Source organism: Mustelus asterias, chromosome 20 (genome assembly GCF_964213995.1).
Source record: "Mustelus asterias chromosome 20, sMusAst1.hap1.1, whole genome shotgun sequence".
Taxonomy (NCBI): domain Eukaryota; kingdom Metazoa; phylum Chordata; class Chondrichthyes; order Carcharhiniformes; family Triakidae; genus Mustelus; species Mustelus asterias.
The window spans coordinates 17,977,716-18,005,508 of NC_135820.1; positions in this window are offsets into that span (position 1 = coordinate 17,977,716).

Genomic DNA, 27,793 nt, shown 5'->3' on the forward strand with positions numbered 1-27,793 from the left:
GTCCCAGCAAGCCCCTCAGTTTTATGGAGATTGACAGTAAATGTTGGCCTTGGCAGTCAAATCTTTACCAACCAAAAGCTTTTAAATCACAGGATTCATATCCTGTGATTTAAAAGCTCTTGGTTGGTAAAGATTTGAAATAATTGATATTGGTTTGAAAGTAGAAGATTCACGGGATTCCCATGGGCATTTTTATTTAAATAACAGATGATACTTGATTCGACTCATGCTCCAAACAGTGCCAAACCCTAGTGGCGTGATGTTGTTTCTGGAATCAATTCAGGACTTACCATTTTTATAAAAGGTTTAGTGCAAGAATGAAGTTTCATTTTTCACATCGTTAACCAAAGTATAGGAGGAAATGAGTGAAGTCAAGGATGAGGGAAAGTCATGCAGCCCATTGGCACTCACCTCTCTTGTACTCTCTCAATATGGCTTTGAGTTTTCTTTAATTCATCCCTGGGACAGGAGCATCTCTGGCTGGACCAGCATTTATTGCCCATCCCTCGTTGCCTGAGGGCAGTTCAGAGTCGACCAGGTTGCTGTGGCTCTGGAGTCACATGTAGGCCAGACCAGACAAAGATGGCAGATTTCCTTCCCTCAAGGACATTAGTGAACCAGATGGGTTTTTCCAACAATGGTTTCACGGTCATCGGTAGATTCTTAATTCCAGATTTCTTTTATTGAATTCAAATTCCACCATCTGTTGTTGCAAGATTTGAACCAGGGTCCCCAGAGCATTAGCTGAGTTTCTGGATTAATAGTCTAGCGATAAAACTCCTGGCCATTATCTCCTCTAAATTGTTCTTCACATTTTGAGTGTAAGTCATGGGTTAGTATATAAAAGAGGATGTTTTCACACTTATTAAGATCTGGGGAAACTCTCTCTCTGCTGGGGCTTGGAGACATTAGGCCTTAAACAGGTATCAGAGTGAGGTACCAGAGCCTGGAGGCCTGCACCTGAAACTGGGTCTTGGGCATATTGCTGGTAGCACCAACTGCTCAGAAAGAAAAGACCAGTAAAACGGGGAAATAAGAATACTTTTTTTGTCCTGCTGGGTGGGTCTCCAGAGGCAGCTTGCTGGTTTCATATCGAGGACAGACTTTGACTATCTACTGGGCCCCGAGCTGGGTGATCAGGGAGGACAGAACAGGAGGAAGGGTGGAGGAGACGTCACAGGTGGAGAAGGTGGTGAAGAAGGCATATGGCATGCTTGCCTTTATAGGACGGGGCATAGAGTATAAAAGTTGGGGTCTGATGTTGCAGATGTATAGAACGTTGGTTCGGCCGCATCTGGAATACTGCATCCAGTTCTGGTCGCCACACTACCAGAAGGACGTGGAGGCTTTGGAGAGAGTACAGAGGAGGTTTACCAGGATGTTACCTGGTATGAGGGGCTTAGTTATGAGGAGAGATTGGGTAAACTGGGGTTGTTCTCCCTGGAAAGACGGAGGATGAGGGGAGACTTAATAGAGGTGTATAAAATTATGAAAGGCATAGATAGGGTGAACGGTGGGAAGCTTTTCCCCAGGTCGGTGGTGACGTTCACGAGGGGTCATAGGTTCAAGGTGAAGGGGGGGAGGTTTAACACAGATATCAGACGGACATATTTTACACAGAGGGTGGTGGGGGCCTGGAATGCGCTGCCAGGCAAGGTGGTGGAGGCGGACACACTGGGAACGTTTAAGACTTATCTAGACAGCCATATGAACGGAGTGGGAATGGAGGGATACAAAAGAATGGTCTAGTTTGGACCAGTTCTTTGTTCTTTGTTTGTTCTTTGAGAGTGGTTGGGAGGAAAATAGGCAATATATGAAACATCAAAATTAGGCTGCTGCACATCTATAAATTTGAAACATTATGGGTAGCAGAAGGCAGTGTGGGTCTACGAGGACAGGGATGATGGGTGAGTGTTGTTTGACACAGGATAGCATGTAGACAGCAGAGCTTTGGCTGAGTTGAGGATTATAGAGGGTCAAGGATTGGAGATTGACCACAAAGAAAGTAAATAGAAGTAATTCATATTTCTCCTGGACTCGTTTCGATCGCCTCAGGGGGTCGGAGAGGAATTTCCCAGATTTTTTTTTCCCCATATTGGCCCTGGGGTTTTCACTCTGGGTTTTCGCCTCTCCCTGGAGATCACATGGTCTGGAATGGGGGGTGGGGGTGAGTTAATAGGTTGTGATGAACAAAGCATCGTAGCTGTGAGGGACAGCTCGGTGGATAGGATATTAGGATGTAGATAGGCTGGAAAATTGGGCGGGGATCCTGGATTCAGGATTCTATCCTGGACCGGGGAGCGGCGCGGGCTTGGAGGGCCGAAGGGCCTGTTCCTGTGCTGTATTGTTCTTTGTTCTTTGTTCTTTATCTCATCTTTCACAACCTCGGGACATCTGGCAGTGCTCTACAGTCACTGAAGTACCTTTGGAAGATTTCCTTCATGGGATATGGGAATTTCTGGCTGGATTTGTTGTCCAACCCCAATTGCCCTTGAAAAGCCGTCTTCTTGAGCTGCTGCTCTCCATGTGGTACCCACAGTTTGGGGAAGGGAGTTCCATGGTTTTGATGCAGTCATAGTGAAGGAACAGCAATATACTTCCAAGTCAGGATGATGTAGAGCTTAGAGGGGAACCTCCAAGTGGTGGTGTTCCAGGTATCTGCTGCTCTTGTCCTTCGAGGTGGTAGAGGTCACGGGTTTGGAAGGTGCTGTCGAAGAAACCTTGATGAGTTGCTACAATGGATCTTGTAGATGGTGCACATGGCTGCCACTGTGGTGGAGTGAGTGAATTCTTAATACGATAAACTGGTGCCAAACTGGGTGCCAGTCAACGGGTTGCTTTGTCCTGGATGATGTCGAGTGTTGTTGGAGCTGCACTCATCCAGGCAAGTGGAGGGTATTCCATTGCACTCCTGACTTGTGCCTTGTAGATGGTGGATTGGCTTTGGGGAGTCAGGAGGTGAGTTCCTTGCTGCAGAATTCCTAGTCTCTGATCTGTTCTTGTAGCCACAGTATTTATATGGCTAGTCCAATTCAGCTTCTGATCAATGGTAACCCCCAGGATGTTGATAGTGGGGAATTCAGCGATAGTAATGCCACTGAATGTCAAGGGGAGATGATTAGATGCTCTCTTGTTGGAGATGGCCATTTCCTGGCATTTGTGTGGCACAAATGTTACTTACCTCTTATCAGCCCAAGCCTGGATATTGTCCAGTTCTTGCTGCATTTGGACATAGAATCCCGACAGGGCAGAGGGAGGCCATTGAGCCAATCCAGTCTGCACCGACCACAATCGCACCAAGCCCTATCCCCATAACCCCCTATATTTACCCTGCTAATTACCTGACACCAGGGTCAATTTAGCATGGCCAACCAAACTAACCTGTAGATCTTGGAATGTGGGAGGAAACCAGAGCACCTGAAGAAAACCCACGCACACACAGGGAGAATGTACAAACTCCACACGGACAGTGACCCAATGTCGGAATTGAACCCGGGTCCCTGGCGCTGTGAGGTAGCAGTACTAACCACTATGCCACCGTGCCGCCCCACATGGACTGCTTAAGTATCTGAAGGGTCATGAATAGTCCTGAACATTGTGTAATCATCTGTGAACATCCCCACTTCTGTCATTATGATAAGAAGGAAGGTCATTGATGAAGCAGCAGAAGATGGTTGGGCCTAGGACACCACCCTAAGGGACTCCTGCAGAGATGTACCAGGACTGAGATGATTGACCTCAATAACCACAATCTTCTTTCTTTGCTCTAGATATGACTCCAATCACAAAGGGTTTTCCCCACTAAATTCCCATTGACTGTAGTTTTGCTAATGTTCCTTGATATGACACATTCAGTCAAATGCTGCCTTGATGTCAAAGGCAGTCACTCAGCTCACCTCCTGAGTTCAGCTCTTTTGTCTATGGTTTCAGTCCCACATTCTCATCTACCCTGATAATCTTTAATTCTCTTGCCTGACAAGAATCTGCCTACCTCTATCTTAAAAACACTTGCCCATATTTGACCTGATGCCATGAGACTTCATGCGGTCCGGAGTCAATGTTCAAGATTTCCAGGGCAACTCCCTCCTGACTGTATACTACTGGGCCTGTCCTGCCAGTGACTCAGGATATACCCAGGAATGGTGATGGGGGAGTCTGTGACATTACCTGTAAGGTATGATTCTGTGAGTATGACTATGTCAGCCTATTGCTTGACTCGCCTGTGAGACAGCTCTCCCAATTTTGGCACAAGCTCCCAGTTGTTTGAGGAGGACTTTGCTGGGTCAGCAGGGCTGGGTGTGCAGTTGTCGTTTCCAGTGCTGTAGGTTAATGCTGGGTGGACTTAGAAATCATAGAATCATTAAATCCCTACACTGCAGAAGAAGGCCATTAGGCCCATCGAGCCTGCACCAACAACAATCCCACCCAGATCCTATCCCTCTAACCTGATGTATTTATACTTCTATTCTCCCTTAGACTAAAGGGCAATTTAGCATGGCTAAGCCACCTAAACTGCACACATTTGGACTATGGGAGGAAACCGGAGCACCTGGAGGAAACCTGCACAGACACGGGGTGAATGTGCAAACTCCACACAGACAGTGACCCAAGGTTGGAATTGAACCCGGGTCCCTGGTGCTGTGAGGCAGCAGTGCTAACCACTGTGCCACCCTGCTGCCCTGCACTGTCCAGGTTCATTTTTTTTATTTGTAGAGGTTTGATACAACTGAGTGGTTTGCTAGGCCATTTCAGAGGGCATTTAGGAATCAACCACATTGCTGTGGCTCTGGGGTCATTTATAAGTCAGACTGGGTAAGGATGACAGATTTCCTTCCCTAAAGGACATTAGTGAACCAGATGGGATTTTAGGACATTAATGACACCTTCATGGTCACCATTACTGAGAGTACCTTTTAATTCCAGATTTATAAATCAAAAGTTTTTTATTTGTTCTGTGAGACTCACTGGAAAAGCCAGCAATTATTGCCCGTGCCTGATTGCCCTCAGGAAAGTGGGCCACCTTCTTGAAATGCTGCTACACCATGTGGTGTCGGGACACCCACACTGAGTTCTGACGCAGTTCCAGAAGGCCATTTCGATGGGGTACTTAAGAATCAACTGCTTTGTGTGGGTTTGGTGTCACTTGTAGGCCAGACTGGGAAAGAACAGATTTCCTTTCCCAAAAAGGCATTAAGTGAAGCAGATGAGTTCAATAATAGTTCAATAATCAGAGAGTTTCATGATTGGTATTAATGACACTAGCAGTTATTGTTTGTTTTTGTTTTTATTGTTTGAATTAAAAATTCCTGCATCTGCAATTTGAATACCAGTGCATTAGTGTGGGTCTCTGAAATACCAGCCCAGTCAGTAACATGAGCAATATTATACCATACCAGAGCTGTTCTCGCCGTGTCTGCATGGGTTTCCTCCGGTCCCCCGGTTTCCTCTCTCAATCTGAAAGACATACTGGTTAGGTGCACTGGGCCATGCTAAATTCTCCCTCAGTGTACCCGAACAGGCGCCGGAGTGTGGAGACTCAGGGATTTTCACAGTAACTTCATTGCCGTGTTAATGTAAGCCTACTTGTGCCAATAATAAATAAACTTTAGCTACATCCACCTGAGAGAGCAGACAGAAAGATCAGCAGGAGATTGTTAAGTCTGGAGATAACAAAGACATGGAGAAGATAAGCTGAGGCCTGGGTGGAATTCGGTCACATTAGGAGGTGGAAGTCGGCAATCTTTGTGATAGAGAGGATAGGAGGTCAGGAGGTCAGCTGGTGGCGAAATCAGATACCAAGATTATGTGCAGCCTGGTTCAGCCTGAGAGAGTGAGGGAGGTGGAATCTGAGACATGGTAGTGATGAACATAATGGCTTTGCTTCTCCCAGTGTTTAAGTGGTGGGTTTTGCAGCTTACCCAAGACTGAGGTGGGGATTCTCTCACCCCACCACACTAGTTTTCTAGCGCAGTATGGTGGGAGAACTTCACGTCTGGGCATGAGCAGGATTCACGCACGCATTCCCAACGCGAGTGCATTTTTAAAGCCGTATTTCTGGCGCCATCAGATCTGTGCTGGAAACTGGCGGGAAGACCAGTTCAATAATTTACGTCTATTTTCAAAGTCATTTCAATGTGATTAGCGGGCCTGGGACTGAATTCTCTGGGCCTGCTGGCACCTCCCACCCCGCCAGGATATTGCACTCCAGCAGGGTTTACAGTAGGTCCCCACTCTCGGGGAAACTATCAGGACGACCCCGATGGAGTGAAGGGGGGCAATCGAGTCCCCCCAGGGGAATGGGCGATGTGGAGGTGGTGCTCCCCCCAGGGCATGGGCAGCCTGCCAGTGCCAGCCTATGCCCCCTGGCACTGCCCAAGACGCAACGTGGGGGTTGAAAAACTTATCAGCCATGATCGAATGGCGGAGCAGACTCAATGGGCTGAATGGCATTATTCTGCTCCTTTATCTTAGACCCAGCCATGGTGGAGTCAGATCCCTCGGCAGCTCCTGGGACATCAGTCTAGCTCCCTATACTCTCTGGAGAGGGGTAGCCGTGTGTGGGGTGGGGTGTTGTCCCTGCTCATGATGCTCCCCTCTCCAGGTTTCCTGCCTCTGGTTCCCTTCCTTCTCCATTATAATAAACAAGAGAGGGACTTCTATTCTGAGACCTGCCTGTACAGTGATGCGGGCGGCCCAGTGGTTAGCACTGCTGCTTCACAGCGCCAGGGACCCAGGTTCAATTCCCGGCTTGGGTCACTGTCTGTGTGGAGATTGCATGTTCTCTCCGTGTCTGCATGGGTTTCCTCCAGGTGCTCCGGTTTCCTCCCAAAGATGTGCCGTTATGTGGGTTGACCATGCTAAATTGCTCCTTAGTGTCAGGGGGGCTAGCTAGGGTAAAATGCATGGAGTTATGGGAATAGGGCCTGGGTGGGATTGCGGTTGGAGCAGACTCAGTGGGCCGAATGGCCTCCTTCTGCAGTGTAGGATTCTATGATTCTATGATTGTGGGCATTAACAGAATGAGAGTAGCTTCAGTACTCAATCAGCTGATTTGTGGAGGCTTCAGGTGAGCAGACTTGGACGTGGATCTGAAATGCAGTTTGCAGCCTCTGAAAGAGCCTGACTGACAGCTGTAAACTGGGGGCCTGGGCAGCATCATGGACATGGGGCACTCAAGCCGATGGATCAGGAGATGATTTCAACAAGATTGAGGAGGTTTAGAGATATCATACTGAGGAACATAGCTCACCCATGCTCAACACCCAGATCTTCCAGCACCCAGATCTTCCAGCACCCAGATCTTCCAGCACCCAGATTTGCTTTGGACTGGAGTGTGTTCGTCCCTGGGTGCAATCGCACTGAAAAGAAAGAGGAAGGAGATAGAATGTCGCAGCTGGGTTTGGGTAGAAGGCACAAAATGGGCTAAATGGTCTCTTCACATTCTCGGCTTATTTCCTTATTCCCCAACTGAAGGAATTGGTAAATAACCCACCTCCTGGCACTGTGCAACAACAGAACTTGTGAGGGTGATTATTGATTGGAAAGTTCCTCACATTTTCCCTGGATCGAGTCACTGAATTACATCCCTCCCTGCTGGGAGTGATTTGGCTGCATTCTGGTAAGCAGAGGACCAGGACTTGCAACAACTTACAATCGTAAATTTCATTTTGGTGGAAACTTTAATGCAGTAAAGCATACCACGGTGCATTACGGGAATGTCAGCAAATAAAATTTGAGGGGAGGTGGTGGCATAGTGCTATTGTCGCTAGCTCCAGAAACCCAGGGTAATTCTTGGAGACCCGGGTTTGAATCCCACCGTAGTAGATGGTGAAAGTTGAATTCAAAACTGGAATTAAAAGTCTATTGATGACCATGAAACTATTGTTGTAAAAACCCATTTTCTTCACTAATGTCACATAGAAACATAGGGAGCAGGAGTAGACAAATTCAGCCCTTCGAGCCTGCTCCGGCATTCAATCAGATCATAGCTGATCTCTCCCTGATCTCAAATCCACCTCCCCACCTTTTCCACATATCCCTTTATTCTGTTTTTTATTAGAAATATATCTATCTCCTTCTTGAAACCATTCAATAATTCAGACTCCACCGCACTATGGGGCAGCGAGTTCCATAAATTCACCACCCTCTGCGAGAAGTAGTTCCTCCTCATCTCAGTTTTAAATCTACTGCCTTTCAACCTATACCTGTGACCTCTTGTCCTTTAAAGAAGGAAACCTTCCATCCTTACCCTACATGTGACTCCAGATCCACAGCAATGTGGTTGACTCTTAAATGTCCTCAGCGATGGGCAATGAGTGCTGGCCCAGCCAACAATACCCACATCCCATGAATGAATATAAAACAAACTACATACGGCAATATTAGGGCAGGTAGCCAAAAGCTGGACCAAGGAGGTAGGTTTTAAGAAACATGTTAAAAGGAAGAGAGTGAGGGTAGAGAGGGAAATCCAGAGATTGGGATCAACGCAACTGAAGGTGCAGCTGTAAATGGGAGGGAAAGGGATGCACCAGGAATGCTGAAGAGACCAGAATTGGAAGAAAGCTGATTGCTAATGATGCACTCAAACTTACAGTGTTGTTGCTAAGGTCCTCAGCCTTTTTGTTCTGTCAGCCTGAATATAGTTTGTAAAACTGAGCCAGCTCAGAGTAACCCAGCACTGGCTTACCCTGGAGACTTTGGTCTTCCTCAAGGCAGCCTGGGACACGAGTGACATGCCAGGACTTGTTATGTGTCGTCAAAAGAACAAAGGGAACTCCTTTCAGTTCCCTCTGGGAAGTTCCTTTGAGGACTTGGCGCTATCATCCTCTGAACTCCCCCTCTTGATAACTGCCACTGAGAAAGGCATGAAATGTGTGTGTGACAATTTTGAGTTTCCCACTTGCTGATTTTGAAGAGAAATTCAACGTGGAATTTGCCTAAATGCAAAGGTTATGTTTTTCTCTTATTTATTCTCAGAATGTGAATGTTGCTGGTGGTGATGGACTTTATTCTTTCATGGGATGTGGGCATCGCTGGCTGGACCAGCATTTGTTGCCCATCCCTAATTGCCCCTTGAATTTTACGGCTTGCTAGGCCATTTCAGAGGGGCAGTTAAGAGTCAACCACATTGCTGCGGCTCTGGAGTCACATGTAAGAATGGCAATTTCCTTCCCTAAAGGACATGAGTGAACCAGATGGTTTTTACAACAATTGACAATGGTTTCATGGTCATCATAAAAACATAAACAGAAGAACATAAGGAGCAGGAGTAGGCCATTTGGCCCCTCGAGCCTGCTCTGCCATTCAATATGATCATGGCTGATCTTTTCGTGGACTCAGCTCCACTTACTCACCCACTCACCATAACTCTTAATTCCTTTACTGTTCAAAAATGTATCTATCATTGCCTTAAAAACAATCAATGATGTAACCTCAACTGCTTCACTGGGCAGGGAATTCCACAGATTCATAACTCTTTGTGTGAAGAAGTTCCTCCTCAACTCAGTCCTAAATCTGCTCGCCCTTATTTTGAGGCCATGCGCCTGAGTTCTAGTTTCAAAGTGGAAACAACTTCCCTGCCTCTATCTTACCTATTCCCTTCATAATCTTATATATTTCTATAAGATCTCCCCTCATTCTTCTGCATTCCAATGAGTATAGCCCCAGTCTACTCAGTTTCTCCTCATGAGCCAACCCTCTCAACTCCGGAATCAACCTAGTGAATCTCCTCTGCACCCCCTCCAGTGTCAGTATATCCCTTCTCAAGTAAGGAGACCAAAACTGTACATAGTACTGCAGGTAATCTTATATATTTCTATAAGATCTCCCCTAATTCTTCTGCATTCCAATGAGTATAGCCCCAATCTACTCAGTCTCTCCTCATAAGCCAACACTCTCAACTCCGGAATCAACCTAGTGAAGTTTACCAGGATGCTGCCTGGTATGGAAGGCATTAGCTATGAGGAGAGGTTGGAGAAACTTGGTTTGTTCTCACTGGAGCGGCGGAGGTTGAGGGGAGACCTAATAGAAGTCTACAAAATTATGAGAGGCATGGACAAAGTGGATAGTCAGAAGCTTTTTCCCAGGGTGGAAGAGTCAATTACTAGGGGGCACAGATTTAAGGTGCAAGGGGCAAGTTTTAAAAGAGATGTACGAGGTAGATTTTTACACAGAGAGTAGTGGGTGCCTGGAACTCGTTGCCGGGGGAGGCAGTGGAAGCTGATATGATAGTGACTTTTAAGGGGCATCTTGACAAGTACATGAATGAGATGGGGATAGAGCGATATGGTCCCCGGAAGCGTAGGGGGTTTTAGTTAAGTCAGGCAGCATGGTCGGTACAGACTTGGAGGGCCGAAAAGCCTCCTGTGCTGTAATTCCTGTGCTGTAATTTTCTTTGTTCTTTGAATCTCCTCTGCACCCCCTCCAGTGACAGTATATCCTTTCTCAAGTAAGGAGACCAAAACTGTACAAAGTACTCCAGGTGTAGCCTCACCAGCACCTTATACAGCTGCAACATAACTTCGCTATTTTTAAACTCCATCCCTCTAACAATGAAGGACAAAATTCCATTTGTCTTCTTAAATATCTGCTGCACCTGCAAACCAACTTTTTGTGATTCTTGCACAAGGACACTAGGCTCCCTCTGCACAGCAGCATGCTGCAAATATTACCATTTAAATAATAGTCCATTTTGCTGTTATTCCTACCAAAATGGATGAACTCACATTTACCAACATTGTACTCCATCTGCCAGACCCTTGCCCACTCACTTAAACTATCTATACCCCTTTGCAGACTTTGTGCTCTGCACACTTTGCTCTGCCACTCATCTTAGTGTCATCTGCAAATTTTGATACACTACACTTGGTCCCCAACTCTAAATCATCAATGCGGTCCCAACACTGATCCCTGAGGCACACCACTAGTCACTGATCGCCAACCAGAAAAACACCCATTTACTCCCACTCTTTGCTTTCTGTTAGTTAACCAATCCTCTATCCATGCTGATACATTACCCGTAACACCGTGCACCTTTATCTTATGTAGCAGTCTTTGGTGCGGCACCTTGTGGGTGTGGGTGTGGGTGTGTGTGTGAGTGAGTGGATGAATGGGTGTGTGTGTGGGAGGCTGAGTGGGGGTGGGGGTGAGTGACTGGGTAAGTGGATGGGAGTAGTGTGGGAGAGTGAATTGATGAATGAATGGGTGGGTGAGTGGGTGGGTGGGTGAGTGGGTGGATGGGTGAGTGGGTGGGTGGATGTTATTAAATTATAGTCTAAGAGAGTCCATTGAGGAGACTATCTTGGTCAGTGAGGAGTAATCAGTGAGAGACAGACAGGTTGAAGGGATTGATGAAGCAATGGTAGATTTAATTCAATTGAAATCACAGAAACAATGAGATGAGGCTCACATGAATGGAGGTTTATTTTCTGACAGGATGATTTAAATGCATTAAAGACCAGGCCTTGAGTTTCCAACTCTCCTGGAAAGGCCAGGAGACTCTGGGATTCACCCCCAGTCTCCTGAGGGCTGTTATAAACAGTCCTGGAGATATTAAAACAATTGGATTCCATTCATTGATACCCAATGGCCACCAGAGTCTATTTATCAGAATGGGGTAATGTATGATTGCGTTCACAGGCAGCACAGAATAATGATGAACATCACTGCTTCCTTTCTCCCCCTGTGGGCTGCCAACACTGAGCCTGAGAGGGAGCCTCGAGTTGACCTGACCTCGAATGTCGAGATTGTGAGAGAGGGAGAGAAACTGGAGATCAAAGGAAGGAGCCATGTGTCCAATCAAGAGCTCAAGGAGTGAGCCGGTATCTAAACTGACCATGCCAGCCTGGGAAACCCATACCCAGCAGCCCAGCCTGGACATCTCCCATGGCTCGCCAGACCCCAGCTGTAAGGGCGGCGCGGTAGCACAGTGGTTAGCACTGCTGCTTCACAGCTCCAGGGACCTGGGTTCGATTCCCGGCTTGGGTCACTGTCTCTGTGGAGTTTGCACATTCTCCTCGTGTCTGCGTGGGTTTCCTCTGAGTGCTCCGGTTTCCTCCCACAGTCCAAAGATGTGCGGGTTAGGTTGATTGGCCATGCTAAAATTGCCCCTTAGTATCCTGAGATCCGTAGGTTAGAGGGATTAGTGGGTAAATATGTAGGGATATGGGAGTAGGGCCTGGGTGGGATTGTGGTCGGTGCAGACTCGATGGGCCAAATGACCTTTTTCTACACAATATGGTTTCTAGGATTCTATGAATATGTAGGGTTACGGGGATAGGGCCGAGGTGGGATTGCAGACTCGATGGGCTGAATGGCCTCCTTCTGCACTCTCGAGATTCTATGAGAGAGCCCTGAGAGGGAGCATTGCCTCCAGCCTCACTGCTCAGCTCAGAGGATCATGTTTCCAGCCCAGAGACTCACACTAAACTTTTAAAATGGTGGCATTATTCTGCAGGTGTTTGGAAATGACAAAGGTTAGTTGATGATGTCACCATGGTTGGAGAGAAAAAAAATCTCCCGGAATAGCTTCACTCTGAGTTGGCAATCCCAACAATAGGCCGCAAAAAGTGCCCCTCCTTGAAGAACAAATATTAACATTTGGCCCAGCCAAAATGATTTTAAAACATTACTAAAAAAGCAGATTTGATTCAAATCACAACAGAGGTTCCAAATGAGGCCCATTAGTTGTTGTTAAACCATGCAGACCAAACAAGTCAGAAGAAGCTTTCGATAACGGCTGAAATATTGTTATTTTAGGCCTCACTGCAAAGGCTCTGTTGGCCTGTTCTTAAGTTTGCAGAATTGGTGTTCTCAGCTACAACAATCTGATAACAATTACCAATTTCCTAATAAGGTGAACCTCGCAAAGTTAGAGCTTACATTGATGATAGTGTCTGCTGACTCAAAACAGACTTTGCCCTGTGTGCTGAGAAAGCTTCTTTCCATATGTCTGGAGAGGGGATGGATTCCTTCAGATGAGCACAGACAGACACAAAAGTTACATTAAACACAGGCTCACACACATATATGGAGAGACACACATCCCCGGAACTTGCTGCTCCTACGTCCCATTTTAAATTGTACCACTGAATGGTTTGAAAAGAAAGGTCTTTATATAGTACAGTTTTTAGTAGGGGAGGTGATGGCCTCTTGGTATTATGATGTGGAGATGCCGGTGTTGGACTGGGGTGGGCACAGTAAGAAGTCACACAATACCAGGTTAAAGTCCAACAGGTTTATTTGGAATCACGAGATTTCGGAGCTTTCCTTTCACCTGATTCCAGAAAAACCTGTTGGACTTTAACCTAGTGGTATTATCGCTAGGCTATTAATCCAAAAACTCAGCTTATGCTCTGGGGACTCATTTAGAATCTACTCATTGGTTAGCCAGCATTTATTGCCCACCGCTAGTTGCCTGAGGGCAGTTGAGAGTCAATCACATTGCTGTGGATCTGGAGTCAGATGTAGGCCTGGCCAGGTAATGATGGCAGATTTCCTTCTCCAGAGGACATCAGTGAACCAGATGGATTTTTCCAACAATCGGCAATGAAACCTATTGGATTTTGCTCTTCATAAATATTGGTGCTGAGACACAGGGAGGTTTTGCTGAAATAGAAATAGAAAATGTTGGCAATATTCCACAGATCAGAGCAGAGATAATGGGTGGAATTTTACTGGCACGTCCGCCCGAAGTTCGTATGATCCCACCTGAGGCCAACGGAGAATGCCGTTCTCCAGAATCTGCCCACCCCCGGGATTGAGGTGGGCGTGCCGGTAAAATTCCAGCCATTGTTTCAAGTCGACGACCCGTTAGCAGACTGGGAAAAGTTTGAGATTATGCGGGGGGGGGGGGGGGATTTTCTGCCTCCCCGTGGTGTTTCTCACAGTAGGAGGTTGGCACAGTTGGTGGAATCTTCTGGTCATGCCACTGTCAATGAGATTTCCCATCGACTGCCCCTCCCGGGAAACCCATGGCGGGAGCGCGCCGTCAGCGGGACTGGAGAATCCCACCGGCATGATCGGCCAGGGAATTCCGGAGGACAGCACGGATTCAATGACAGAAAATTATGGTGAATCTTTCTAAAGCTCTGGTTATGCCACAACCAGAGGATTGCTGCAGTTCTGGTCACCACCAATAGGAAGGATGCGAGGGTCCTTGAGAGGGTGCGGAGATTTAGTAGAAAGGTTCCACACAAGAATTAAGAGCAGAGGTTGGCTTTTCGGCCCCTCAAGCCTGCTCCATCCTTTAATAAGATGGCGGCTGATATGATTGTGTCCCATAGAACCATAGAAACCCTACAGTGCAGAAAGAGGCCATTTGGCCCATCGAGTCTGCACCCAGACCCTACCCCCATATCCCTACATATTTACCCGCTAATCCTTCTAACCTACGCATCTCAGGACTCTAAGGGCAATTTTAGCATGGCCAATCAACCTAACCCGCACATCTTTGGACTGTGGGAGGAAACTGGAGCACCCGGAGGAAACCCACGCAGGCACGAGGAGAATGTGCAAACTCCACACAGACAGTGACCCAAGCCGGGAATCGAACCCAAGTCCCTGGAGCTGTGAAGCAGCAGTGCTAACCACTGTGCTACCGTGCCGCCCACAACTTCACTTTCCTGTTTACCCCCCACACCCCTCCTCCACCCCACATAATCCTTGACTCACTTGTCAGTCAGAAGTCTTTCTCACCCTTGATGAGCTCAATGCTCAGGGGGGTGATCTTATCTTTGCCGGCCACTGACCAATGGGCGGGGCAAGCCGGTAAGATCGCCCGAGAGCTGAAAAGTCAGCTTCATGCCCCATTTTTCGCTTTGCGCGATCTTAGAATCATAGAATCATAGAAACCCTACAGTGCAGAAGGAGGCCATTCGGCCCATCGAGTCTGCGCCGACCACAATCCCACCCCACATATTTACCCGCTAATCCCTCTAACCTACGCATCCCAGGACTCTAAGGGGCAATTTTTAACCTGGCCAATCAACCTAACCCACACATCTTTGGACTGTGGGAGGAAACCGGAGCACCCGGAGGAAATCCACGCAGACACGAGGAGAATGTGCAAACTCCACACAGACAGTGACCCGAGCCGGGAATCGAACCTGGGACCCTGGAGCTGTGAAGCAGCAGTGCTAACCACTGTGCTACCGTGCCGCCCATCTTACTGGCCCCGGATATCTGGCGAGGTCAGGCTCGCACCCATTTTGGCCCGACTGATTAAAATATTTAAATTGAATTTAAATCTCATTTACATGGAATTAGCGAACCTGGGACGTTATCATCCATGCTCACTTGCCTGTGTGGACTCACTGGGGGAGGTTCTCTCCGACATGAATTGCAGCTGGTCCCCACAAATGGGGACCAGTCATGATGGCCTCACTGGTAGAACCAGAAGCCATTAAGGCCTCTTCAGGAGGTCGAGGGCAAGGGGGGTGCCTCTTTGGCAGTGCCTGCCTGGCACTGCCAGCCTGGCACCCTGGCACTGCCCATTGGGTAGTGCTGGGGCAGGGCCTGAGGGGATAGGGCATGAGAGGGTGATTGCTATCCCTTCCATGAACATTTACTCCCTCCACCACCAACGCACAGTGGCAGCTGTGTGCACTGTCTACAAGATGCATTGAAGGAACTCACCAAAGTTCCTTAGACAGCATCTTCCAAACCCACATGAGAGGGTGGGATCAGACTGGAGGGTGGCCGATCAGGTAGGGAGAGGGGCTTCGCGGCCACTTTGCCAGTGATTGGTGGAGGCGGGGAGGGGGGGGGAGGTGATTGGTCTGGGGCAGAGTGGTGGGGGCAATATTTCTGGGTGGGGTGGGACTCGTGACTGGCATGGGCCCCCACGAAGGCTGGTGGGGGAGTTGATTCTAGACAGGCTGCAGCAGCAGAGGGGCATCTACTGGTTGCACATTGGTCCGTGCACGCGTGGAAATCCATTGACGTCATACCAACCAGGTCTGTGCTTGCATCAGCGATGTCTGTACATCCTTGTGCAGTCATGTCACCACACATCACCGAGTGTGGCATCAAGGAACCCGAGCAAAACTGGAGTCAATGGGAATCGGGGGAAACCCTCCTTAGGTTGGAGTCCTATCCAGCACAAACGAAGATGGTTATGGTGGTGATTGGAGGTCAATCATCTCAGCTCCAGGACATCACTGCAGGAGTCCCTCAGCGTCGTGTCCTCGGCCCAGCCACCTTCAGCTGCTTCATCAATGACCTTCCTTCCATCATCAGGTCAGAAGTGGGGAAGTTCATTGATGATTGCACAATATTCAGCAATATTCATGACTCCTCAGATACTGAAGCAGTCCGTGTCCAAATACAGCAAGACCTGGGCAATATCCAGGCTTGAGCTGGCAGGTCACAAGTAATATTCGCGCCACACAAGTATCAGGCAATGATCATCTCCAACAAGAGAGGATCTAACCATTGTGCCTTGACATTCAATGGCATTGCTATCACTGAAGCTCCTATTGTGGGGGTTACCATTGACTAGAAACTCAGCTGGACAAGCCATAAAGATACTGCAGTTACCAGAGTAGCTCAATGCCTTGGAATCCTGTGGTGAGTAACTCACCTCCTGACTCCCCAAAGCCTGGCCACCACCGACAAGGCACAAATCAGGACAGTGATGGAACACTCCCCACATGCCTGGATGGGTGCAGCTCCCACAACACTCAAGAAACTCAACAACAACAACACCATCCAGGACAAAGCAACCCGTTTGATTGCTACCCTTTCCATGAACATTTACTCCCCCCACCACCAACGCACAGTGGCAGCTGTGTGTACTGTCTACAAGATTCACGAAAGGAACTCACCAAGGTTCCTTAGACAGCATCGTCCAAATCCACAGCCACTACCATCTAGAAGGACAAGGGCAGCAGATACCTGGAAACACCACCACCTGGAGGTTCCCCTCCAAGCCACTCAACACCCTGACTTGGAAATATTATGGCCGTTCCTTCACTGTCGCTGGGTCAAAATTCTGGAACTCCCTCCCTAACAGCACTGTGGGTGTGCCTATATCTCAGGGATTGCAGCGATTCAAAAAGGCAGCTCACCACCATCTTCTCAAGGGCAACTAAGGATGGGCAATAAATGCTGGCCTAGCCAGTGACACCCACATCCCATTTTAAGAACGTGTGCACAGTCCGTCTAAATGTTCCTCTCCTCCTCACCCCTACCCTCTGACATCTCCTTCCTCTGTAAGATCCCACCTGACTCCTGTTCAGCCTAAACTCACTGCCCAACCTGGGTCTCGACCCAGAAAACCAACTCCCACATAACGAATGACAGACGCACTGCCCAGTCTGCTTCAAATAGGAATTAAAGGACACCAGTTAAAATACAATTGTGATAATATCAGCGGCGCCATCTTTGATCCTGGCCACTGCCTAATCTGTCAGTTACAATGACAGAACAGAGTAAAACATTAGAACTGTGCATGTGCGGAATTGCCAACAAACGCAGATGTACAGAAAACCTGCATGTAAACACACAAAGTGTTGACTAGTTTGTCACACGGCCCACTCTTCAACTGGTCAGTTACCCAAATATGGATTCCAAATAGCTTACATGATTAGATGATGTCTGGACAAATTCCTTTCACAGCCAGAGTCCCGTTATCCAAGTGGTTACATTTAATGCTCTGTCTCCAACTATTTGGTAAGAAGTTTAACAACACCAGGTTAAAGTCCAACAGGTTTATTTGGTAGCAAAAGCCACACAAGCTTTCGAAGCTCTAAGCCCCTTCTTCAGGTGAGTGGGAATTCTGTTCACAAACAGAGTTTATAAAGACACAAACTCAATTTACAGAATAATGGTTGGAATGCGAATACTTACAACTAATCAAGTCTTTAAGAAACAAAACAGCATGAGTGGAGAGAGCATCAAGACAGGCTAAAAAGATGTGTATTGTCTCCAGACAAGACAGCCAGTGAAACTCTGCAGGTCCACGCAACTGTGGGTGTTACAAATAGTGTGACATGAACCCAATATCCCGGTTGAGGCCGTCCGCGTGTGTGCGGAACTTGGCTATCAGTTTCTGCTCAGCGACTCTGCGCTGTCGTGTGTCGCGAAGCCCGCCTTGGAGAACGCTTACCCGAATATCAGAGACCGAATGCCCGTGACCGCTGAAGTGCTCCCCAACAGGAAGAGAACAGTCTTGCCTGGTGATTGTCGAGCGGTGTTCATTCATCCGTTGTCGCAGCGTCTGCATAGTTTCCCCAATGTACCATGCCTCGGGACATCCTTTCTTGCAGCGTATCAGGTAGACAACGTTGGCCGAGTTGCAAGAGTATGTACCGTGTACCTGGTGGATGGTGTTCTCACGTGAGATGATGGCATCTGTGTCGATGATCCGGCACGTCTTGCAGAGGTTGCTGTGGCAGGGTTGTGTGGTGTCTTGGTCACTGTTCTCCTGAAGGCTGGGTAGTTTGCTGCGGACAATGGTCTGTTTGAGGTTGTGCGGTTGTTTGAAGGCAAGAAGTGGGGGTGTGGGGATGGCCTTGGCGAGATGTTCGTCTTCATCAATGACATGTTGAAGGCTCCGGAGGAGATGCCGTAGCTTCTCCGCTCTGGGGAAGTACTGGACAACAAAGGGTACTCTGTCCACTGTGTCCCGTGTTTGTCTTCTGAGGAGGTCGGTGCGGTTTTTCGCTGTGAAGCTGAGGAAGTGTCTTCCTCCTCAGAAGACAAACACGGGACACAGTGGACAGAGTACCCTTCGTTGTCCAGTACTTCCCCGGAGCGGAGAAGCTACGGCATCTCCTCCGGAGCCTTCAACATGTCATTGATGAAGACGAACATCTCGCCAAGGCCATCCCCACACCCCCACTTCTTGCCTTCAAACAACCGCACAACCTCAGACAGACCATTGTCCGCAGCAAACTACCCAGCCTTCAGGAGAACAGTGACCAAGACACCACACAACCCTGCCACAGCAACCTCTGCAAGACGTGCCGGATCATCGACACAGATGCCATCATCTCACGTGAGAACACCATCCACCAGGTACACGGTACATACTCTTGCAACTCGGCCAACGTTGTCTACCTGATACGCTGCAAGAAAGGATGTCCCGAGGCATGGTACATTGGGGAAACTATGCAGACGCTGCGACAACGGATGAATGAACACCGCTCGACAATCACCAGGCAAGACTGTTCTCTTCCTGTTGGGGAGCACTTCAGCGGTCACGGGCATTCGGCCTCTGATATTCGGGTAAGCGTTCTCCAAGGCGGGCTTCGCGACACACGACAGCGCAGAGTCGCTGAGCAGAAACTGATAGCCAAGTTCCGCACACACGCGGACGGCCTCAACCGGGATATTGGGTTCATGTCACACTATTTGTAACACCCACAGTTGCGTGGACCTGCAGAGTTTCACTGGCTGTCTTGTCTGGAGACAATACACATCTTTTTAGCCTGTCTTGATGCTCTCTCCACTCCCATTGTTTTGTTTCTTAAAGACTTGATTAGTTGTAAGTATTCGCATTCCAACCATTATTCATGTAAATTGAGTCTGTGTCTTTATAAACTCTGTTTGTGAACAGAATTCCCACTCACCTGAAGAAGGGGCTTAGAGCTTCGAAAGCTTGTGTGGCTTTTGCTACCAAATAAACCTGTTGGACTTTAACCTGGTGTTGTTAAACTTCTTACTGTGTTTACCCCAGTCCAACGCCAGCATCTCCACATCCAACTATTTGGGCATTCACAGTGTTGTCTAGAGGCTTTGCCACTGGAGAGGCGATGGCCCCCATTCATACCCCTTCAAGGCAGTTGTTCTTGGTGAGGCTTTGCAGAAAGGTTAACTCCATTGAAGGTACAGCAATGCAACTGTGCAACCATCTTTGACTGTGATTTCAAGTTCTGGCAATGCGGCTTTAATCTTTTTCAAAATTCAATTAGTGGTTTCCAGCCAGTAATTCCACAAAGCCATGTTTGAATAAAGTATGGCTTCACAACAATACATATGATATTCATCGGAACATTGTGTATACACAGCTGACCTTATCTATTGCTGCTGAGCACAAGACATAGGCACCGGAACTCTACCACCTCGTCTGCCACGGAATCGGCATGGGCGAGGGTCTGATAACGGAAACAGCCCGAGTGAGGCCATAAAATCCCGTCCAGGGTTACTACATCACATCCTGTTTCAGTGGTAGTGATTGACAGCAGTTTAAGATACATTTCCTGAAAGGTACATGTACCTCACATCACGACACTTGTTACACTCTGCAGGCATCTCAAATAAGAACAACCTTCTCTTGTTGAATGTTCTTATTTTGGTTTTTGGAATGAGTGAGTGGTTCACTCCCCGCTCCGGCTGAAACTTCCCTGGGAAGGACCTTTTTTCTGATATGATCTTATCACTATCTTTCAGTGTGACCTCCCGACTTTACACAATGGGCAGTGCGTTCAGAGCAGTGAGCATCAACTGCTATCATTATCAGGGGAATTCTCAGCTGTTGTGTCCTTCTGTTAGGGGACAGCTTATATAACAACATGCTACACTGACGTTAGGGGAGCATTATCCTAATGCTTACACTACAATAACAAAATAAATTACCTTTCCTTTTAAAATGTTATAATGGGTATTAGCTTAAGTCTAACAAAGAATTGCTATTTCAGATTTTTTTTGTGCAGATCCAATTCCTTAAAGAATTCTGACTCTGGAGATGGGATTTTTTTGGCCCCGCTCATCCTGAAACTGTAAAATCCCATCCGAGATCAACAGACCTTCCCACATCCGCCTCTCGCCCGCTCCAATTCCTGTGGCAGACGGGATGGTAAAATTCCAGCCATTGTCACCATTTTGCTGGGAGCATGATTCGTGCTTTATTAGAGCTGTCAGAGGAGGTGGCAGAGGCGGGTACAATTACAACATTTAACAGGCATTTGGACAGGTACATGGATGGGAAAGGTTTAGAGGGATATGGGCCAAACGCAGGTAAATGGGACTAGTTCAGTTTAGGAAACCTGGTCAGCATGGACGAGTTGGGCTGAAGGGCCTGTTTCCGTGCTGTATATCTCTATGACTCTATGACTTGCTTATACAAACTGCTCAGGGTTTGAATGAAATACAATATTTTTAATGAATCAATCGTAATCAGTGACATGTACTCAAATTCACCGGCTGTGCCTGTGAATCAGAGGGTTGTGGGTTCGGGACATAGTTCAGAGAATTAAAGGCTGATCTTGGATGGTACTTTCAGTGCAGCGACTGAGGAAGCGTCAGAGGTACTATCAGCTGGATGAACCCATCCCTCACTCAAAATCATTTCATCGGCTGTAAAGGTGTCCTGAAGCTGTGAAATGTGCCATATGTTCGGCCAGGCTAATGTTCTGGGGTACCTGGTTCCCAAACCCACCACAGCAGCTGGTGGAATTTAAATCCAATGAATAAATCTGGTAAAGCTAGTCTCAGTAATGGTGACCATGAAACTATTGCTGATTGCCGCGTTATAAACGTGCAAATCACGTTCTGAAGTGGGATTCAAACCCAAAGTTTCTGGCTCAGAGGCAGCAATGCTGCCCACTCTGCCTCAAACCCTCTCCATGGTATGTGTGTTGATCATTTAAAGATACGTTTGCAAGTTTCTCACTTTGACTGCAAACCTTGCAGCTCTGCTGGAGTGGGGTGTACAGGCTGCTAATAGGAATAGGACCTGTTCAGAGCAACATAGGCCTCTCGGCCTCCCTAACCCTTTATTCCTCTTCAGCCCATTCTAAAACTTTCCTCATGTGCGGCACGGTGGTTAGCACTGCTGTCTCACAGCGCCCGGAACCCGGGTTCCATTCTGGCCTTGGGTCACTGTCTATGTGGAGTCTGCACATTCTCCACATGTTTTTCCTCCGGGTGCTCTGGTTTCCTACCACAGTCCAAAGATGTGCGGGTTAGGTGGATTGGCCATGGTAAATCACCCCTTAGTGTCCCAAAATGTGTAGGTTAGGGGATTAGCAGGTAAATATGTGAGGTTATGGGCCTGGGTAAGATGCTATGCTGAGAGCTGGTGCAGACTCGATGGGCCGAATAGCCTCTGCACTGTAGGGATTCGATGAAACCCATTGCTTCAACTAAATCTTTCGTTACCCCACCTAATATTTACTTCTCTGAGCAGAGAGGTCCTTTCCCAATGTCCAGGCCAACATTTATCCCTCAATCAGCATCACTTAAATCATCCGGCGATTTAAGTCAAGGATGTTTATGGGATCTTACATTGCATGGATTGATGGCTGCGTTTCCTTACATCGCGACAGCAATGACTACACTACAAAGCGCTTTGGGACATCCTGACATTGATCATAGAATGATATAAGACCTTTCCTTGCTTCTTTTCATTGAATCATAGAACCCTTACAGTACAGAAGGAGACCTTTCAGCCCATCGAGCCTGCACTGAAAACAATCCCACCCAGGCCCTAGCCCATTGCCCCACATATTTACCCTTCTAACCTTCCTTACTAAGGGGCAATTTAGCATGGTCAATCCACCTAACCTACACATCTTTGGAGTATGGGAGGAAACCAGAGCACCCAGAGGTAATCCTTGCAGACACAGGGAGAACATGCAGACTCCGCACAGATAGACACCTGAGTCTGGAATTGAATCCTGGTCCCTGGCACTGTGAAGCAGCAGTGCTAACCACTGTGCCACCATGCTGTCCATTGTGCCACCATGCCGTGCCTGTTCGGGTACACGAGGGGGGATTTAGCATGGCCAATGCACCTTACCAGCATGTCTTTTGGACTTCGCACAGGCAGTGACCCGAGGCTGGAATTAAACCCTGGTGTTGCGAGGCAGCAGTGCTAACCACTGTGCCTTTTGTGTGCAGTTCCCTCTCGTGACTCTGAAATTTACTTTTCACTGGTTGGAACCTGTGGCCCTTTCTCATTGAGAATCTGAAACTGCTGCTGATTTGGATACGATTTGCCTGGCAGTTGGAGTTATTTATTGCTGAGAGCTGAATGACTGACTTCCTTAGTCAAATATATTCAAACTCAGTGTGTATCTCCCAGTCCTGCTGTGTGAACAGGCTGTCAGGAGAGGATTTAAACCTTGACACCCGCCCCCCCCCCCCCCTTGTCCCCACCATAGCAAATTGTCCACTGAAGAGATAAGCTGATGATGATTTCATTCTAACTGGTTTTCCGGAGACACTCTAGCTTCTAGAAACTTCCATTGAACAATCAGTCATCAGTAACTGAATACCCAGTCTGATAATAACAACTGACTTGCTGATAGATATCTTCATTCATCAGGAATCTGCAGCAAAAATATCTCATAGAAAATAATCGGCCGGAAATATTTTCAGTTACTTTGACAAATTGAAATTTTCCCTCTTTAAAATGTTAAATATCTCAAATGTTTGCCTGTAAATTCACCCCAAAAAGGTTATTCCAAATGTTTCCAGAATTTTATTTCTTCCTGATATTTGTTTTTAATGTTTTGGATTTTCAATTCCAATTGCTTGAAGTTTAGAAGGGTGGAGGGCGAGGTGGGGGGGGGGGGGGGGGGGGGCGGGGGGGGGGAGCTTATGAGGAGGTAGTGTTGCACTGTTGATGACAATGTCTTCCAGGTCAGATATTTTGAGGCGCTGTGTGCCTTCCTGTTAGATGTAGATGATCATGTTGCACTGTTCACTGGTGTTCTGAGAAAATGTTCATCCCTCAACCAATACCTTGTGATCTAATCGTTATCACCTTTCTGTTTGTGGGACCTTATTCAAATTTATAAGATTTCCTGAGGTGGCTTGACAGGGTTGGGGAGTTTGGGGAGTTGGGGAGTTTGAACACAAAGATATAGCTACAAGATAAAGCACTGGTCATTGTGTGTAGAAATGTCTTCCCGTGGAGTATGGCGAATCTCTGGAATTCTCTGCCCCAAAGAATGGTGGAGGTTGTATCATTAGATGTATTTAAAGTGGAGGTGGATAAATATTTAATAGATCCAGGAATAGAGGGCTATGTGCAAATGGTGACACGGTGGCACAGTGGTTATCACTGCTGCCTCACAGCACCAGGAGATTAGCAGGGTAAATGTGTGGGGTTATGGGAATAGGACTTGGGTGGGACTGTGGTCGGTGCAGACCCGATGGGCCTCCTTCTGTACTAGAGGGATTCTATGAAATGGCACAGAAAAGGAGCTGAGGCCGGCATAGATCAGCCATATTGAATGGCGGGGTAGGCTTGAAGGGCCTGGTGGCCTACTCCTGCACCTATTCCTTGTGTTCTTGTGTGCTTGCTGATGTAATCTTTGGCTGTGTTGCTAAAGTACTTTCACCTCCATGCCTGAAGGTCATAGGTTCAAACGCATCTCGAGGGATTCGATCACACACAATCCTGGCACTGTTTGTCAGTGCTGAGGAGGGAGTGCTGCACTGTTGATGGTCATGTCTTAGAGGTTTACAACATGGAAACTGGCCCTTCAGCCCAACTTGTCCATATCATCCAGTGTTTACCACTAAGCTAGTCCCAATTGCCCGTGTTTGGCCCATATCGCTCTATACCAAGCTTACCCATGTAACTGTCTGAATGCTTTTTAAAGTACAAAATTGCATCCACCTCTAGTACTACCTCTGGTAGCTCGATCCAGACACTCACCATGCTCTGAGTGAAAACATTGCCTCTCTAGACCCTTTTGTATCTCTCCCCTGTCTCCCCAGTGTCTTCCAGGTCAGCTCTTTCGAGGCCCTATGTGCCTTATCCATTAGATGTAGATGAACGTGTTCAAAGAGGATCTGGGCAGTTATCACTGGTGTTCTGGGCAATGTTCATTCCTCAACCAATACCTTAAACAGATCTAGTCGTTATCATCTTTCTGTTTGTGGGAGCTTGCCGTGCACAAATTGGTTGTCACATTTTGTGCCTTGCACCGTGGCTACACGTCAGAAGTGCCTTTTTTTTATTCACCTGTGGGACATGGGTGTCGCTGACTGGCCAGCATTTATTGCCCATCCCTAGTTGCCAGAGGCCAGTTGAGCATCAACCACATTGCTGTGGCTCTGGAGTCACATGTAGGCCAGACCAGATAAGGATGGCAGATTTCCTTCCCTAAAGGGCATTAGTGAACCAGATGGTTTTTTCCGACAATCAACAATGGTTTCATGGTCATCAGTGGATTCTTAATTCCAGATTTTCAAAAATTGAATTCAAATTCCACCATCTGCCGTGGCGGGATTCAAACCCGGGTCCCCAGAACATTAGCTGAGTTTCTGGATTAATAGCCCAGTGATAATAACACTAGGTCATCACCTCCCCTAGGCTGAGTTGCCTGTAAAGCCCCTTGAGACATCTTGAGTCATGGTAAGTGCTCCATAGATGTAAGTCTTTGATTTATAATTTTATTAACATGATATACTTTCAAATAAAAGTGTTGCTTTATTTTATCGGCTCCAAAATGTTTTTTGGGATGTGGGCAACACAGCCAAGGCAGAATTTGTCAGTTAACCCTGGTTTACCTGAAGGCATTAAGATTCATCTATATAAAGCAGGAATAACGATACATAGGTGCAGTATTAAACTGGGAATGACAACTGAATTTAAGTTTTAGGTTAAGTTTATTTATTAGTGTCACAAGTAAGCTAGCATTAACACTGCAATGAAGCTACTGTGATAATCCCCTAGTCGCCACACCCCGGCGCCTGTTGGTGGACACTGAAGGAGAGTTGAGCATGGTCAATGTGTTAGAATGTGACTAATGATAACACTGGATCTGTTGTAGTTACCAATGATAACATATGTAAGGGTCAGCTGACCCAGTAAAATATGTAACCAATGACAAAATGATGTGGTGGTCAGCTGACCAGCTGACTCAGTATAAATAAGAAGCTGCTAGGTTCTGTGGCACTTGGAATGGCTCAGACTGCAAGTGTTGGAGTAATGCCTTGTTATTAAACTGCTTTTCTGTGACTTATAAGTTGGAGTAAGTATTGTTTCATTTTTTTGCCTCTAGCTGAACAGTTCCTTCTGCTGGATCAACAAGTGTACCTAACCAGCTTGACTTTTGGACTGTGGAAGGAAACCAGAGCACCCGGAGGAAACCCACGCAGGCACAGAGAGAACATGCAAACTCCATACAGATAGTGACCTGAGCTGGGAATTGAACCTGGGTCCTTGCTGTTGTGAGGCAGCAGTGCTAACCACTGTGCCCTTCCCTTCCTGGAAGCACAATGTTGAACCAATGGGGTCACTCATGGTTATTTTGCCAGTGCCAGCCTGCAAATAACCACAGTTATTGAATTTGGGTTGAAAATTAGCCATGGTGTGATTTGAACTCCTGATTCCTCACCCAGTGCCCTACCCACCAGACTATTACCAAGATATGGGAGGCTATCTGTACTTTGGTCTTCTCTGTGCAAAATCAGTGGCCCTGAAATTCAGGTTCCTGGAGGCAGTAATGAGAGCACTTTCCAGGTGAGTGGTGTGGAAATTGGAACAAGTCCTTATATTTGCAGCTCAGAAATTCCAGTCAGAAATATGGTGGACGGGAATGTATTATGAGGTGAAGTGTAGAACATAAGACAGTGCAGCTCTGGAAGAAGCCCTTCGGCCCACAATGTTGTGCTGAACATGACTCCAAATTAAACTCATCCCTTCTGCCTGCCCTTGGTCCATATCCTTCTATTCCTTGCATATTCAGGTACTTATCTTAAAGCCCCTTAAATTCCCCTTTTGTATCTGCCTCAACCACCATCCCTGGCGGCACGTTCCAGCCACCTACCACTCTGTTTTTTTTAAAAAAAACTTTCCCTTCACATCCCCTTTGAACTTCCCCCCCCCCTCTCACCTGAAGTGCATGTACCCTAGTGTTAGACATTTCAACTCTGGGAAAAAGATTCTGACTGTAAACCCTATGTATGCCTCTCATAATTTTATAGACTTCTATCAGGTCTCCCCTCAGACTCTGCCTTGCCGCAGAAAACAGCCCCAGATTGTCCAGTCTCTCCTTACAGCTCATACCCTCTGATCCAGGCAGCATCCTGGTAAACCTCTTCTGCATCCTCTACAAAGTCTCCACACCCTTCCTATGATTATGAAGAATCATAGTCTTCAGATTATTAATATTTTAAGTTAAGTATCAGTGTCACAAATAGGCTTACATTAACACTGCAATGAAGTTACTGCGAAAATCCCCATGTCGCCACACTTAGGCACCTGTTTGGGTACACCAAGGGAGAATTTAGCATAGCCAATGCACCTAACCAACATGTCTTTGAGTGTGGGAGGAAACCGGAGTACCTGGAGGAAACCCATGCAGACACTGGGAGAATGTGCAGACTCCGCACAGACAGTGACCCAAGCTGTGAATTGAACCTAGGTCCCTGGTGCTGTGAGGTAGCACTGTTCCACTGTGCTGCCCTACAAATTGAGTTGAAGCAGATAATTAATAAGCAGTGCACAACAAATCTTCCTCCTAATTAAACCCCCTCCTGGTATTTTGGTTCCTAGGAGTGGGATTTAACCTATCAGACCTGATTTGAGACAATCAGCTCTTTCCAAGAAAAGTTTGTGACTATTTATCAATCCCTTTCTGATCTTGCGGTAACAATTTATGCAATTCCCTTCTCCCCTCAGGTCCCTTTTCCTTCCTCTGAATTCCACCTTCCATGTTTCACATGGTGGACTTTTGCAAAGCCTTTGGAATTCTTCTCTTGCTGATAGCCTCACAATTAAAATTCCCATCCTTGTGTTGAGGTCCTCCATGATCTAATCCACCTCTATCTTTGTCACTTCCTCCAAACACTTTGAGATCCCTGCGCCCTCAAATGCTGCCTTTGCATCCAC